Source organism: Zalophus californianus, chromosome 15, assembly GCF_009762305.2.
Source record: "Zalophus californianus isolate mZalCal1 chromosome 15, mZalCal1.pri.v2, whole genome shotgun sequence".
NCBI lineage: Eukaryota > Metazoa > Chordata > Mammalia > Carnivora > Otariidae > Zalophus > Zalophus californianus.
In genome coordinates, this window is record NC_045609.1 from 59,475,596 (window position 1) to 59,493,058 (window position 17,463).

At 39.0% G+C, this 17,463-nt stretch overlaps 1 pseudogene; it reads right to left on the reverse strand.

Annotated features, from left to right (window-relative positions):
- Positions 1-11,200: 11,200 nt before the first annotated feature.
- Positions 11,201-12,638, reverse strand: LOC113920275 (annotated as a pseudogene).
- Positions 12,639-17,463: the final 4,825 nt, after the last annotated feature.

The following is a 17,463-nucleotide window of genomic DNA, read 5'->3' on the forward strand; positions in this document are numbered from 1 at the left end:
GGGTCACTTAACTTAGCTTGGGAGGGTCAGGGACAGAATGTGGGAGTTGAACTAGATCAGAGGGTCCTGTCTCCCCCTGAGGTAAGTGTAATAATGGCCCCCAAAGAGGTCCACATCCGAATCCCTGGGACCTGTGAGTATGTGATGTTATGTGGCAAGGCGCAATGAAGTTTGCAGATGGAATTCAGGTTGTTTATCAGCTGATCTTGAGATAGAGGGATTCCCCGGGTAAAAGTGGAAGGCAGGAGGGTCAGAGCCATAGTGATGAGATGTGAGAAAGAGGGCGAATTTTATCCATTTCCTTCTTCTGGGTTCTCAGTATCCTCAAAGCTGCCCCTGTCTGGACCAAGAAGTCTCCACTATTTCACAATTCTCCATTGCCCTACAGGATACCAACTCATTCCTTATATTTTCCCCACAAAAGCCTGGGGAGGAGGGTGCAGTAATTCCCATTTCGGAGAAGGGATTTGCCCAGAGTCACATAACTAACTAGTGGGGGAGGGTCTGGACTCCACAACCCCCTGGCAGTGAGCCCAACATTCTACTCAACCAATTCCAGTGGATACAGATATGCAGGAGAAGTAAGTTCCCACCAGGGAAATGTGAGCAAAGAAAAGAGTACATGAAAACTTGCAAAGGAGCGGGAAGAGGTAGAAGGATATTCACATCAAGTAGGGAGGTGGGGAGCAGTCATCCTTCTTCCTTATGTCACTCCTCCCTAGACCCTACACAAAGGAGAGAAGGAGTGGGGAAAGGGGGAAAGAGAGAGAGAGAGAAGGGGGAGGTTGTGGGTTCCCAACCCACACCTCCAGTTATCTTAGTTTTAAATTTTCTATCACGCAGCAGTAACTCTGAGTTTCTGCAGAGCAAATCTCATCATTTAACCCTGCTAAATAAATATTAGTGGGCTGGACCTATAGATGAATCACATGTCCAGCTCCATTCACATCAGCAACCACTCTCAGAGATTTGGGTTTTAAGTGTTATGAGAGAGCAGGGTGAAGAGAACCTGGCCAAGGGTGGAGAGTAAGGGAAGGTGATCCTCAGGAGAGACTAAGCCCCTTCCAATTCTCCTTGTTGGAATGTTCTTGCAGCTTGTCACCTGGGGACCTTTCCCTGATCATCTCGTCTAAATAGGTCTCCCCTGGTTATGCTTGGTCTTACCGCCTGTTTATTTTAATCAGAGAATTTCATTTGTCTGTCTGTAATTATCTTACTTATTTCTTTTCTTGTTTATTTATTTATTGGCTGTCTCCCCCAGTAGAAGGCAGGCCAAGACTAACTTATTTTACTGTTCACCATGTAATCCCTGGACAATGGGTTAGATAAATTAAAGGGCGCCTGGGTGGCTCAGTTGGTTAAGCAACTGCCTTCGGCTCAGGTCATGATCCTGGAGTCCCAGGATCGAGTCCCGCATCAGGCTCCCTGCTCAACAGGGAGTCTGCTTCTCCCTCTGACCCTCTTCCCTCTCATGCTCTCTCTCATGCTCTCTCTCTCAAATAAATAAATAAAATCTTTTAAAAAAAATAAATAAATAAAGAATGGAGGAAGTCAATAACGTATGAACTAAGATCTGAGATCTGAATGAGCAGATGTTGACCCAATAAAAATGGTGGAGTGTTTGGGGATGTTTTTGAGAGGGAAGAGCCTGTTACTTCCTTTTCATCCCAACCATGTGGAGTCTGCTAGGGTCTGTTCCTGGATTTCTTTTCTTTACCTGTGCTTACTCCCAGATGATCTCAGCCACAAATCCCAATATAAGCTGATTCTCACATTTAGGTCTCTTGCTCCTACTGCTCTGAACTCCAGAACTGTATTTCCATCTGTCCACTTCCCATCTCCACTAGGATTTCTACTAGGCATTCCTGCCAAATAGCACCCATCCCCTCCAGTCTCTGAAGCCAAAGCAGAGCCTTACAGATACAAACTGTGTCTACAAATGCCTCCAAATGATGGTGGGTCAACTGGATGAGGAAAAACCAGTCCTCTCCCCCAGCACTCCCTTTCACCTTGCCCTGCTTAATATTTCTCCAAAGCACTTATTAACATCTGGCATACTGTATATTTGTCTGTTTATTGTCTTCTCTCCCTGTAAGAATATAAATGGGTAGAGAATTGATCTCTTTTATTTTCTGATGTGTCTCTAACAACTAGAGCAGGTTCCCCATAAATACTCACTGAGTGAGTGAATGATGGAATGATTCAATGTTCTTACTCACATAACCCCATCTGATTTTTACCTGAATCTTTCTTGGGGGACCATTATATCCCATTTACATCTATGAGAACCCCTAAAATTTAAATGATTTTCCCAGATCATATAACTTACATTTGGCAAATCTGGAGATTAAATTAGCTTTCTGACTCCAAAGCTTTCTACAATGCCAGAACTATCACATTGGTCTGGTTACATTATGAAATAGCCTCCAATTTGGCTTCCTGTTCTTAACGGTCCTTGAAAAGAATTCTCTTTTAAAATGAAGTTATATGCTTATGTAAAAAGGAGATACACTTGTTATAAAAATGCAGACAACATAGAAAAGAATAAGGGTAAAAATAAGATGCTACCCCCAAACCCCATCAACTAGGAATAACCACTGTTGGTGATAGTCAGTCCTATTGGAATGACTCAAAATCTGTTCCTTCTCTCCTCTGCCTCCTCCAACTGGCATATGTTACCACGATTGACCCAATTTCTCAGGCCAAAACTTAGGACTCATCCATAATCCTTCTTTTTGTCTCACTCCTCATGTCACCAAGTAATATGGACTCTGCTTTGAAATATATCTGGAAACTACTTCTCTGACCTTGACCACCATCATCCTAGGCTAGGGAACCATTTATTTCTTGTTGAATGATGACAATAGCTTCACCCTGTGTTTCTTGTTTGGATAATGACAGTAGTCTCCTCGAATATTCATCTTGTTTCTATTTTTGCCCCACTAGTTTTATTAAATACACCATAGCCAGAGTTTTGAAAACATAAATCAAATTACTTTCTAACTCAAAACAATTTCAGTGATTTCCCACTGTACTTAACATAAAAAATTCGTACATGCCTAGTCAGCAACAGTAACAATGTCCTTTATATTCCTTGGACATACTAAGCTTATTTCTGCCCCAGGGCCTTTAAACTTGCTGTTTTCCCTGCCTGGAATTCTCTTCTCCTACATCTTTGTGTGGCTTCTCCCTTTACATCATTTAAGTTCATGCTCAAATACCACAACTTTAGAGAGGCTGGCCCTGATCTTCCTACCTACCTAAACTAGTTCCTGCCTGCTTTGGAGTCAGAAGAATTCCTTCTTTGTAATACTTTCATTACCTAAAGGCATATTATGTAATCAGTTGTTCCTTTTTTTGTTTGTTGTATGTACTACTAAGATGTAAGTTGTGTGAAGTCAGGATTACTGTCTTGTTTGTTTCCCTGCTTTTCCTCAATGCTTAGAATGATGTTTAGCACATACTAGGTGCTCAATAAATGTTTGTTAAATGAATTTGAAAATAGAAGGATAGATCAGTAATTTTATAAAAAAGGGATTATAGACTTTATGCTTTTAAAAATAAAAATTACTATATTGAATATTTCTTATACTTAACAGAAAAAAGAAGTTGAAATAAAGCCAAAGGAATTGCTTACCTTTCAAAAAATGTCTCTTCATAAGATGAAATAATAGTTGCCAAATAATGGCTCTAAAGAAAAAGAAAAGCACAGAAATCATGAAGGGATGGTGATTGTTATGCTGTTAGGTTTTTCAACCACATATTTCACTTTTAGGTGGTACCTATTTAATCCATGCTGTTTGTTCTTTTTGTTTGTTCATTTATTCATTCAACAAAAATATATTGAACACTTCGTGTCAAGCTCTGGTATGGGGCTAGATAGTAAGACAGGCAAGATCCCAGTCTCATGGTCTGTGTGTGTGTGTGTGTGTGTGTGTGTGTGTGTGTGTGTGTGTGTGTATAAGAGGCAGAATATAAACAGTGAATACCTAATGACTGAGACATTTTCAGGTTTTATTTATGAAGAAATAAACCATAATGTGGTGATAGAGACTGGCCCAAGGTAGGCTAGGGTGGGTTGGGGTGGCTGATTTGGATTGGGGGTCAGACATGGTCTGTCTTGTGCAAGTGACAAATTTATTTGAGTTCTGCATCATCAAAGGAATCTGGGGAATCTCCGGGAACAGAGAGCAAGCAGTCCAGGCAGATTCATTGCCGGCTGGCTGGTCTGGGGACTGGAGACCTGGCCAGTGCAGGAGCTTGGAGACCAAGGAGGCCACACACACGTCCGAGAGGTGGCACACACCTCGTTCATTTGGCAAGTAGTTCAGATTTTATTCCAAGAATAAGGACAAGCTTTAAACAGAAGGATGGCATGAAGTGAGCGCTCCCTTCTCCTAAAAGCTTCTTTGCAGTCCAATGGTTCCAGATTTCTGTTAGTCACATTTCTTGATGCTGTAAGATTTATATTCAGTTTTGTGTTCAATTCTCACAAGTGTTGAGCTGTCTTTTAGATTTAAAGTGATATAGTGTTTATCATCATTGTTTAAAAACTGTGTCTCCTCTTTCTCACTTCCTCCTCCCTTGGTTTCTTTCAGAAAAAAAAATAATTTTATTGTTTCCCATCATTACATATTAAAGAGCAAATTTGTAGAGATGAGAAAAGACCTCAACAGAAATATAACTTAAACATGAAAAAAGGTTTTTCCAAGGTATTAGGTTGATACCTTTTCAAAGTGCATTTGTCTGGCCTTTGCAGTAACTTTCGTTTACTTGTCAAAGGCTGCCATAAAATCAAGCCTGTTGGTGTCTTGTCTATTCTACCATTCTTGACAATAGAGTCCTCATAAAAAGCCATGTACTCTTGGTGCTTCAAGGCTATGCTGAGCTCTTTGTAATGGCTTTATTTTTCTCTCATTTTTCTTCTTTAGTTCTTCCTTCAGCCACCTCCCTGATATTCTGCCTTCCTGAATGGCTTTTCTTTATATTCTGATTTTCCAGGAGTGTTCTCTGCCCCTCAACTCCCTATACCCATTAGGATTAGATAGAAAACTCCAACTGATTGTAGCTTTACTTCTTTCCCAAGTGAATGGAGTTTGGAAGCAAGCAGTTCAAGACCATTGTGATCATCAAATGGCCCAGGCCCTTCTAGTTTGTTGCTCTAGCAATCTTACTTAACAGACTTGCACCTTATGCGTGGACAGATGTTCCAGCCCCACCATCATGTTTACATTCCAGCCATGAGGAAGGAACCCACCTTCTTCCTTGAAAAGCAAACTTCCCACCCTCACACACTGCTGGTGGACAGATAAATGGGATGTGGTGTATACATATTCAGCAAAAAAAATAATGAAGTACTAATACATGCTATAACATGGATGAACCTTGGAAACATTATATGCTAAATGAAAGAAGCCAGTCACAGAAAACCTACATATTACATGACTCCATTTGTATGTGGTGTATGCATTATATCTCAATAAAACTGCTGAAAAAATAAAAACAAAAGCAAACTTCCCAGTTTTATACATGGCTTCCACTTCCATCTCATAGGCTAGAAGGTAGTCACATGGTCATGCCTATATGCAAAGGAAGCTGGTAAATGTAGTCTTTATCCCAGACAGCCATGAGCCCAGCTAAAAACCAGAGGTTCTGTTCCAATAAAAAGAGAGGACAGAGACTGCAGAACACTGATCATCTCTGACCCACCTTAGTCAGACCTTAGACCTTGTCAGTCTTCCCACAGAGGGTCACTGAATGTACTTCCCGGGAACATGACACTTAATTTTAGGTAAATTGATCACTTTTCCAGAGTCTATGCAGGGATGTGTTGGCTTTGTGTGCTCACATATTTTAGATGAAAATTAATTTCATTTGGCAGTCATTCTTTATAGTTTTGTTTTATAACATTTTCCTTGTTTATTGAAAGTGGAAGGTGTTTTTAACTTTTTGCTTTCAGTTGGTTCCAAAAGTTGGAAGTGAATTCAAAATGCCCATTTCCTACTATTTTTAACTCCAGTTTTTCAGGATAAATACTCTTGAATACATTTTTTTCTAAATGCAGGCCTTCTGGGATTTTGTAGAAGCTAAAGTCCTTCTGGGGTTTCCTCTACTTTTTGAATCCAGCCCAGCCCGCAGTGTTGGACTTTCGGTGCTCTCTAGAGACAGGCTGTTCTTCTCGATACACTCCCCTCCCACCTCACCTGCCACTCCCCACACACTGCTTGTCGGGTCTCACTTTTCAATAAAGGTTCTGTATAAGCTGTAGAGTACTATGTGTACATTGGCTGTATTTATTAATTTCTTACTGCCTTGATTAGAATGCTTTTCCCTGTTCCTCAGGGACCTCAAATGCAACCCCTTTGAATCTAAACAAGCATCTCGTCTCCCTTAGCCGCTCTTCTTGGGAAATGGCACCACCTGTTGCCCAAGTCGAAAACATGGGAGCCCTTTTGAATGCTCCCTTCCTACCCATTTCCCAAACATACTCACTCACTGAGGCCTCTCCACTCTTTCTTGATGATCCTCACCACTGCCCTTGCTCTTCACCTCCACTGCCACCGCCTCAGTTCTGTTCTCATTCATCCTGGACTGGATCTGCCTTCCTGCCTGGGATTCAAACCCCTCCGGCTGCACATGTCACACAGCAGCCAGCGTCATTTTTCTTCTGTGCAAACCACACCTAGTCTCCCGCTCGCCCCTCCCGTCACTGTTCAGATCCTTTATTGGTTCTCCACTCTCCTCAGTTAAGTTCAAACCTCTTTGCCTGGCAAAAAGGCCCTCCAAGGCCTGGTGTTTACTGCCTGTCCCACATCAGATTGCCTCTCTTCCCCAGTGTCTTTCCTTCCTGCTAACCATACCAAGCAACGCAGTCTTGCAAAAGCCTCTGCCCCCAATCTTTAAAAATTATGGTAAAATACACCAACAGAAAAGAGGTTGGGATCTCTTCTCTCTCCATCTGGAAGCTGACACCTATTTGTGTTTCAAAACTAAGTTCAGGCATCATTTTCTCTAAACCTTTCCTTTCACTTACCCCTGGTCTGATTTCAGTGTCCTTCGTGTTTCCATAAAATTCTGTGCACACTTCCCTACAAACATAGCATGATGCCGTAATTGTTGGCTTATTTGTTTGTCTTCCCTTAAGTCCATGGACAATATCTCATTTCTGAATTCCCAGTCCCACGCTTATACTTGAATTATATAACAGAATTAAACAAACATTGAAGAGCAATAACCAATAATGAACTATCTCCCCTGCATTTACATTTTGTTGACTTTAGAACAGGGCAGGAAATGACTAAGTGGAATTCCAGAAACCCAGGCTCTTCCATATGCCCCCACTAACCCTACTCCCAATAGGGCAATCATTGGTTCAGTCACATGTTGACTCAGACTGCCCTCCAGCCAGTGGAAAGCAGGCATAGCAAGGACTCTGAATCCGTTCTGTGTACCAGTATTGCCCAATTTGTCAACAGCCTGTACCTGTGTAATCCTCCTTGTTGGAGTAGAGTGGTTCTTTCTAAGTTTGAAAAAAACTAATGTAACGTGTGTTTACTGATATGACATCATATTAGGTATCAGGGTATTAGGCAGAAGGTTAACTGAAAAAGAGGAGCCTGACTTTAAGTGATCTGGTCAACTGGGATGAAGGGACTAATGTATATCAGACTTTGAGCAGCCTGCTAACTGGACCAGTAACAGACTATGGGTCCAAATGAGTAGCGGGCAACTATATTTTATTGATTATAAGGTGCTCTTATTTCACGTTTTAATGTCTCTGAAACTGGAATGTATTTAAATTCAAAGAAACACAATATTATAATAAGAAGTATAAGAGAAATCCAATGTCACTATTATACCAGAGAAATATAACAAATATTAATTGATTGAATAATGTCTAAGCCTGGAATTTCATACAATCCAGGAAACAGAGTGGGAAAAAGCAATGAGTGGCTTACAAAGAATGTCTAAAAACTTAAATTTGCATTGACTATATGAGATTTTTCAGTGACTTGAGAGTAAGAACCATCACTTATGAGCTCCTTCTAATTGTCAGAGAAAATACACACATTTCACTCATCCTCAACCTCCTAACCTTGGAAGGTAGGCGTTATTAATTCTACTTTTTAGTGAAGATTGAGAAAGTCTGGTCCTGCCCAAAGTCACACGGCTAGAATATGTCACAAACAATCAGATTTCAAAATCTGTTAGCTTTGTTCTATTCTATGGTCCCTCCTGAAGCAAGCACTAACCCTAAAGATAAAAATAATTGTAATTGGGTGCCTGGGTGGCTCAGTTGGTTAAGCCACTGCCTCCAGCTCAGGTCATGATCCTGGAGTCCTGGGATCAAGTCCCGCATCGGGCTCCCTGCTCAGCAGGGAAGCCTGCTTCTCCCTCTGACCCTCCCCCCTCTCATGTGCTCTCTCTCATTCTCTCTTTCAAATAAATAAATAAAATCTTTAAAAAAATAATAATTGTCATCTAAGACTGGAAGAAAATTTTTTTCAGTTCGAGTAACTGGATCATCACTGAAGATCAAACCTATCCCTTCCATGTTAGAAACTAACAGAGAAGGTAGATAGGAAAGAGAGGCCTGAGCAAGCTTCTTGAGTTTGGCTTATAAGAGCCCTGAGAATGGAAATTCATGAGGGCTATTTCATCCCAAACAAACATAAATATGATGTTGAGTCCAGCTTCATGAAAAAATCAGAACTAGAACTGCCTACTCTGAATACAACGTTGGTACCAATTATGTAAAGGTCTGGATACTTAAACTTTGACATCACTGAGACCAAAGGTACTTTGCCCTAAATCTTTCTCACTGTGATTGCAAATTTGTAGAATTACCTACTATTTACCTGACAGGACCTATGCCTGGTATCAAATTTTTCTCTTATATCAACATCACCTCAGTCCAGCCAGAGTTCACCAACCCCCCTTGGAAACTCTAGATTAGACTGTTAACTCCCCAAAAGTGGCCCAATTCCTTCCAGTTCTGGTTGTGCCTGGTACTGGGATTTTTCCCTTCTCCTTACTGGCCTGTTCCAATTCTGTACTTCTGATATTCCAGCATGCCTTCTGTTGGGATACTGTCTTGAACCTGAGTCTTGACACTGCATGCCCTGAGGCAGGGTTTAGAAAATTACCTATGAGCCATGAAGTACTTACTAGTCATCATGCTTCTATTTTATCAGGACAATTTGTGCTAATTATTATTTTGCGCTTGTATATATACTTTTTTAAAAGAAGTTTTATTAAGATATAATTCACATACTATAAAATTCACCCACTTAAGTGTACAGTTCGGTGGTTTTTAGAAAACGAGTTGTACAGTCATCACTGCAATCTAATTTTAGAATATTTTCATCACTCTGTTCCCCCCCCCCCCCCCCGCCCCAGGAGAAAACACTATGCTCATTTGCCATCACTTTCCAGCCCTAAGCAACCATGAATCCACTTTCTGTCTCTATAGATTTGCCTGTTATGGACATTTCATATAAATGGAATCATACAATATGTGATCTTTGGTGTCTGGCTTCTTTCATTTAGCATGTTTTCGAGGTTCATCCACATTATAGCGTGTATCTGTATTCCTTTCCCTTTTAATGGCCAGATAATATTCCATTGTATGGCTCTTCTACATTTTGTTTATCCATTCACCAGGAGATAATAAACATTTGGGTTGTTTCCACTTTTTGGTTATTATGAATAATGCTATTATGAATACTCTTGTACAAGTTCTTGTGTGGATGTGTTGTTTTTTTTTTTTTTAAAGATTTTATTTATTTATTTGACAGAGAGAGAGACAGCGAGAGCAGGAACACAAGCAGGGGGAGTGGGAGAAGGAGAAGCAGGCTTCCTGCGGAGCAAGGAGCCCGATGCGGGACTCGATCCCAGGACCCTGAGATCATGACCTGAGCCGAAGGCAGACGCTTAACGACTGAGCCACCCAGGCGCCCCTGTGTGGACGTGTTTTATTTGTCCTGGGTATACACCTTGGAGTGAAATTGTTGGTCATATGGTAATTCTACACTTAGCACTTTGAGGAACTGCCAAACTGTTTTCCAAAGTGGCTGTACCATTTTACATTCTTAGCAGAAATTTATGAAAATTCTAACTTCTCCCTATTTTTGTAAGTACCTGTTCTATTCTTTATTTTAGCCATTCAAGTGGGTGTGAAGTGGTATCTCATTGTGGCTTTGATTTGCGTTTTTCTGGTAATGATCTTGAGAATCTTTTCATTTGTTTATTGGATATTTGTATTTCTTCTTTGGAGAAATGTCTATTCAAGCCCTTTGCCCATCTTTAAATTGGTTGTCTTTAATTACTGAATTACCAGGGTTCTTTATATATTCTGGGTACAAATCCCATATTGTATATGATTTGCAAATATCTTCTCCCATTCTGTGGGTTGTCTCTTCACTTTTTTTATATTGTTCTTTGAAGCACAAAAGTTTAAAATTTTGATGAAATCTAATTTGTTTTTGTTGTTGTTACTTGTGTTTTTGGTGTCATTTCAAGAACCTACTGCCTAACTCAAGGTCATGAAGATTTACTCCTATTTTTTCTTCTAAGAGTTTTATAGTTTTAACTCTCACATTTAGGTCTATGAGCCACTTGGAGTTAATTTTTGTGTAGGGTTTAAGGAAGAGGTCCAACTTCATTCTTTTGCATGTGAATATCTAGTTGTCCCAGCCCCATTTGTGGAAAAGACTATTCTTTCCCTATTAAGTTGTCTTGATACCCTTGTTGAAAATCAATTGACCATAAATGAGGTTTTATTTCTGGATTTTCAATCTATATGTCCATCTATACACCAGTGTCACACAGTGTTAATTACTATAGTTTTGTAGTTCGTTTTTTCTCCAACTACAATTTTTTTTTAATAAAGAGAATTACAAAACATGGAAAAATCAGCTCAGAAAGTCCACTTCTTTAGTAGATCATTTTTTGACACACTAACATCAATTTTAAATACTTACATAAAGCATGATGGAAAAAAGAAATTTTGTTTTATGATTAGAAAAGTCACAATAAAACTTGCCAAGAAAGACAAAAACAAAAACAAGCCATTTTGAAAATAAACACAGTCCATGCCAATCTAGTATAAAATGAAGCCAGGAGTCTTCAAAAGGAAAAAACTTTCTTCCCAATATTTTCTCTCCTTTTTATGGTTTCTGAAATTGGGAGACTGTCAAATTCAAAGGTTGCTGAGCTGTTCTGATTTGGCTCTTTTGGTATCTGTTTTTTCACCACGCTTGTCCTTGGATTTATCTTCTTCCTTAACATCTACTTTTTTTGTCCTCAGTTTCCTTCCTGTCTTCTTCAGTTCTAGTTTTCTTTGCTCTTTCCTTATGATAGCCACAATTCTATGACCTCCTTTTCCTTCATCCTCAGAATCTGAGAATCCCTTATCACAAGCTATCTGTTTATCTGGTATCCAAACAGAAATTCTCTTGTCTGAATCTTCTCCATCTTTATCTCCACTGTCTTCATGAACAGCATCTTCTGGAATAGTTTTCATCTGGATGCTAGGTGCATGAGGTAGCATGTGTAAATTTTCAAAAAAATGCTGTTTTTTCTTTTCCATATATTCCATGGTGTTCTGGTTTGTCATGTTTGAAGGACTAATATGCAGTTTGTAGTCTGGTCCAAAATACTAATAGTAATCATTATATGGCAATTCACTGAGAACCTCACAATTGAGGGCAACTGCAGTCTTATATGTCCCATATCGAGCAACGTTACAGATTTTCTATCCACCTCCCCCAAGCATCAGTAACGGCATATTGAAAGTTTTACCACTTCTACACATTTTAGCATGACCTTTGACTGTCAGCTTGAAGCAACCAAGTATATCACCAGTGAGTCTGCACCACACTACGACACCGCAGCACTAAGTTGATACATCTCTGTCACTTTTAGGATAATAGGCTTACATAACTTCCCATGAGTCATCATCTATACCATCTCTCATTGGAAAGTTGACAGCAGAGTATTTGCCTTTTTCTGTACCAATATGACTAGAGTCTCCTGTTCCAGGTAAGAATTCCCCATATTTATGGAATAATAGTCATTACATGATCTGCTGCTTAAAAAGCTTCTTGAGTACCATCACCATGATGAATATCAATAATAATATATGACTCTCTGATGATACTTCAGTAATTCAAGGATGGCAAATACAATATCATTAACACAACAGAATCCTATTCTTCTGATTTCTTAGTATGATGTAATCCTCCAGCCCAGTTAACAGCCATGTTGGTTTGTTGTTGGTTTCATTTCACAGCCCCAAGCACCAGTTGAGAGCTTATAAAACTCAGTCCATCAGACTCTGGACAATCATCTCCAACACTAAATTTCTTCATCTGCTTACTATACTCAGAAAGGTTATCTGGTCTTACTGAATGTAAATATTCGAAGTATTCATCACTGTGGTATTTTGTCATTTCTTCAGCAGTGGTCTTATGGGACTGTATATTTCCATTTTTCTATATAAGCCATAATTTAGCAGCAAGTTACAGGTCATGAGGATTCTGAGGTTTCATGGGCTGACCCTGTCCATAATAATTTCCAGTATCACCATCATAGTAGTAGCTGACTTTCTTCTTGCTACCTCCCTCACACTAGGCCATGGACTCCCAGACCACAGTCAGCTCCCAGTTCTGGCTCCTTCTGCTCCTGCTGCTGGGCCTCAATCCAACTTGGGGGTGGCAATGCCATAGAGAAGGACAGGCTGGCAGATGGAGAGAAAAGGGTGATGGGAGGGCTCAAGAGCACCTAGTGTATACAGTAAAATATTGACAGTGATTATCTCTGTAGGGTAACTTTTTTTTTTTTTTGCTTTTTGCTTTTCTGCATTTTCCACTTTTTATGTTGAACACCTACTATCATTGTAATTAGAAGCAAAACATTATCAACTGTTATTTTTGAAAATACTAATCAAATGATTGGATAAGATAATAAGGGAAAAAATGTGTGCTGACCAATCCTGTTATTTTTATGAACTTATGGAAAATAGTAACTGGGAGCCAACCAGCTCCTGCACAGAGGCAAGGGTATATGGAGTTCTGAATTTCAGAGAGGAAAAAAGAAGATAAAATGGCCAAGGTCTTTTTGATGGCCCCTGGCTCTAAGAATTAGAAAATTAATAATGGTTAGTTTACAAAAAAGAAAGGAACTTGTACATTTTGTTTTGGAAAGGTCTGTATTACAAAGGGGAGATCAACAAAAGTTTGCAAAAGCAAATTCCTTTGTCATCTGGTAGAACTACATGGCATCTGATTTGGATTGACTTTCTTTGGTTTCTTTAAAAACCTGCATTGTACTCAATTACCAAACAACAAAATAGTTCCTGGATGACTCACCTGATCTTACTAGTGTACAGATTTAATGGTTTCATCCAGATTTGGAGAGTTCTAACAATTTGATTTGATTGACTTTGCTATCACCAGTGGATTACTTAGTTACGCCATAAATTCAGTGAAGCTACAAATTATTCAGAATGTGCATGTGTATGACTTCGGTGGATTTATTTGTATTTACCAGGGAAAAAAGGCACAAAGTATTCTGTTTACCTGAAGCTGCTATTTTATAATCCAAAAAGTGTCCTGGATCAAACTTCTCTAGATTGGGAAACTCCTTGCAATTGAAAAAAACAAAGACAGTAATGCAATACAGTAGTGCCCTGGAACCAAGAAATGGAGAGTAGAATGTTACTTTATCACACTTATCCTTGGTTCTTTAAAAAAAAAAAAAAAATCTAACACTCTTAATTATAGTGGATTGAATAGGAGTGAGCACTCTTAAACTAGCCTCATGAGTGGTTGTCTAGTTACGGCTATTTTACACACTCTCATACATTACCTTTTACTGAATAGTAAGATGGTTGTCAGTGGGAAAAACAATATTATGGTCAATGTGCAATAATCAATTGTTGAAAAACTAGAGTTTGCAACCTATATTGTCTAGACAATGAACTTTACTGGAATTGCTGCCTCAAATCGGGAGCTTACATCTCATAATTTTTTCTTTCTGAATCCAGATGTGAATGAGAAAATGAGATATAAAATTGCTGAACCAAACCCTACTTCCCTCACTTGGTAAAATGGGGTGGGGTAACCAAAACAGGCTTCTTTTTTCACAAAAAACTGTGAGGATTAAATGATAAAATAATAATGATATCCACAATTTATATTGGGGCCTTCACATTTACCTGATACTGCACTTAGTTTTTTAGAAATCTCATTTAATCTTCACTTCAACCACATCCAGTAGGCTCTCTCTTTGTTCATACAGTATAAACAAGGAAACTGACATTCAGAAAGAAGAAATAATTTGAAGTTAGACTTTTAGCAAGTGGCATGGTTAAACCTGAACCAGGTTCTCTCTGATTATAAAGCATCCCTACTATTTAAGCGAAAGCTTCCTTTTTCCATTTTTACTTTATTTTGCATTTCCTTAAACATTATTTTACAATTGGAGTAGATAATACATGCATATGGTATAAAATATAAAAAAATGTACAAAAAGGTGAAAAGTGAAAATGAATCTCTTATGCACAATGAATCATGGAACGTTACATTAAAAACTAACGATGTAATGTATGGTGATTAACATAACAATAAAAATTTAAAAAAAAAGAAAATGAATCTCTTCTTTTCCTATACTCTTTTGGTTTCCTTCTTGATGTAATCACTGTTTACCCACTTATGATATATCCTTTGGGAGATAGCTTACAGATTTAAAATAAAAGACACATATATACATCCCCCACTATTTTCACACAAATAGCAGTATCCTATGGTGTTCTGTCACTTGCTTAGTATTCCACTTTATTGAAATAAGGGATTTTTAAAAATTCTTTGGAAGTGAACATTCAGGGATCTCCCAGTCTTTAAATATCACGAATACTGCTATGATGCATATTCTTACTTTGGGGGAGGTATTCATGAAGAATAAATTCCTAGTAGTGAAAGTCCTTTTTAAATTATGTTTTGAATTTTGATGAATACTGCCACATTGCCTTCCATAGAGGTATTTCACACTTTACAGTTTAACATTCTCTGTGCATATATTTGAGCCACCACGAATAAATTTTCGTGTAAGATGTGAGCTAGGGATATATATTTTTTCCAATTCCCCCAGAGTTTTCCGAACTCTATTGAATAATCCATATTTTCCCTCTAGGTTACAAGGAAAAACACATCTTTATCATGTACTAAGTTTCCATATAAAGTTCAGTTTATTTTTATATTTTAATTGCTCTATTAAAGCTATAGTACTCAGCTTCAATAACTGTGATTTTAAGATTTTATTTGAGAGAGAGACAGAGTGAGCAGGGGGAGGAGCAGAGGGAGAGGGACAAGCAGACTCCGCACTGAGCATGAAGATGCATGTGGGGCTTGATTCCACAAGCCTGAGATCACGACCTGAGCAGAAATCACTACAAAAAACTTACATCCTCAGTGCGCATGAGTCGGACACTTAACCAACTGAGTCACCCAGGTGCTCCAATAACTGTGACTTTATATTTTAACATTAGGTAGGGCTATTGTGACTATTCTTTTAAAATCTACCCTATCAAATTTGGGATGTTAGTTTAGTTCCAAAAAATACCTGGTTGATATTTTTATTGAGATTTCATAAACGTATAGATTGATTTGGGGATAATTGCGCTCTCTTCCTTCCCACAGAATAAGTTAATTTATTAAAATTCTTACATCCTCTAACAGTTTGAAGTTTTTTCTATAGATCTTGAAATTTCTTGTTTATTCCCAAGTATTTCATCCTGGTTTTTATTAACAAAAACTTGTCTTCATTATATTAAGTTTTACTTTATATAGGGTAGCACTTGATTGTTTTAAAATAATAAATTTGTGGGGCACCTGGGTGTTGTTTAAGCATCTAACTCTTGATCTCAGCTCGGGTCATGATCTCAGGGTGGTGAGATCGAGCCCTGTGTTGGGCTCCTTGCTCAACTTGGAGTCTCCTTGAGATTTTCTCTTTCTCTGCCCCTCTCCGCACTCATGCTGTCTCTAAAGTGAATAAATAAAATCTTTAATAAATTTGTACCTAACCAGTGAATAATTCTATTTTTGCAATCACGTTCAGGAAATTTTCTTGTACTTTACAGGTACAATTGTTTCATCTACAAATTTGCCTTCTTTAAAATTTTTTCTCTCATTCCCTTTTTCTAATTCTAGTAATGGTAGGTAGACTTTATTCCTGGTATTAACAGGGATCCTTTTAGTCTTTTATCAATTAGCCTGGTTTGAGAAATGTTTTCTCTGGCTAAGGAGCTAGTCATCCATTCCCATTTTATTAAGGGCTTAAAAAACTAAAAATGGATGTTAATTATCAAAACCATTTTCTATACAAACGAGACATCATGTGATTGCTCCCTAAATTCTATTTACATGGTGAATTTTTTTTTATTTTTATTTTTTAGAGAGAGTGAGCCCAAGCATGTGCGAGCAGCAGGAGAGGGGGAGAGAGAATCTTAAGCAGGCTCCATACCCAGTGCAGTGCCCAACAGCAGGCTCTATCTCATGACCCTGAGATCATGACCTGAGCTGAAGTGGAGTCAGACGCTTAACTGACTGAGCCCCCCAGGCGCCCCACATGGTTAATTTTACTAGATTTCCTAGTGTTAGACCATTCCTGTGTTCCTGATTATCTTCACTTGGTGGTGGTGTAGTATTTTTGATGTGATGCTAGACCATGTGTTAGTAGACTTTTGCACTGATATTTTTAAGATTGGTAGCTATTCAGCAATGTCCACAATAGCCAAACTGTGGAAAGAGCCAAGATGTCCATTGACAGATGAATGGATAAAAAAGATGTGGTATATATATACAATGGAATATTATACAGCCATTAAAGGAATGAGATCTTGCCATTTGCAACGACGTGGATGGAACTGGAGGGTGTTATGCTGACTGAAATAAGTCAATCAGAGAAAGTCATATGACCTCACTGATATGAGGAATTTTTTTTTAAGATTTTATTTATTTGATAAAGAGCACAAGTAGGCAGAGTGGCAGGCAGAGGGAGAGGGAGAAGCGGGTTCTCCACTGAGCAGGGAGCCAGATGTGGGGCTCGATCCCAGGACCCCAGGATCATGACCTGAGCCGAAGGCAGCCGCTTAACTGACTGAGCCACCCAGGCGCCCTGATATGAGGAATTCTTAATCTCAGGAAACAAACTGAGGGTTGCTGGAGTGGTGGGGGGGTGGGAGGGATGGGGTGGCTGGGTGATAGACAATGGGGAGGGTATGTGCTATGGTGAGCGCTGTGAATCATGCAAGACTGTTGAATCACAGATCTGTACTTCTGAAACAAATAATGCAACATATGTTAAGAAAAAAAAAAGAAGATAGCAGGAGGGGAAGAATGAAGGGGGGGAAATTGGAGGGGCAGACGAACCATGAGAGACGATGGACTCTGAAAAACAAACTGA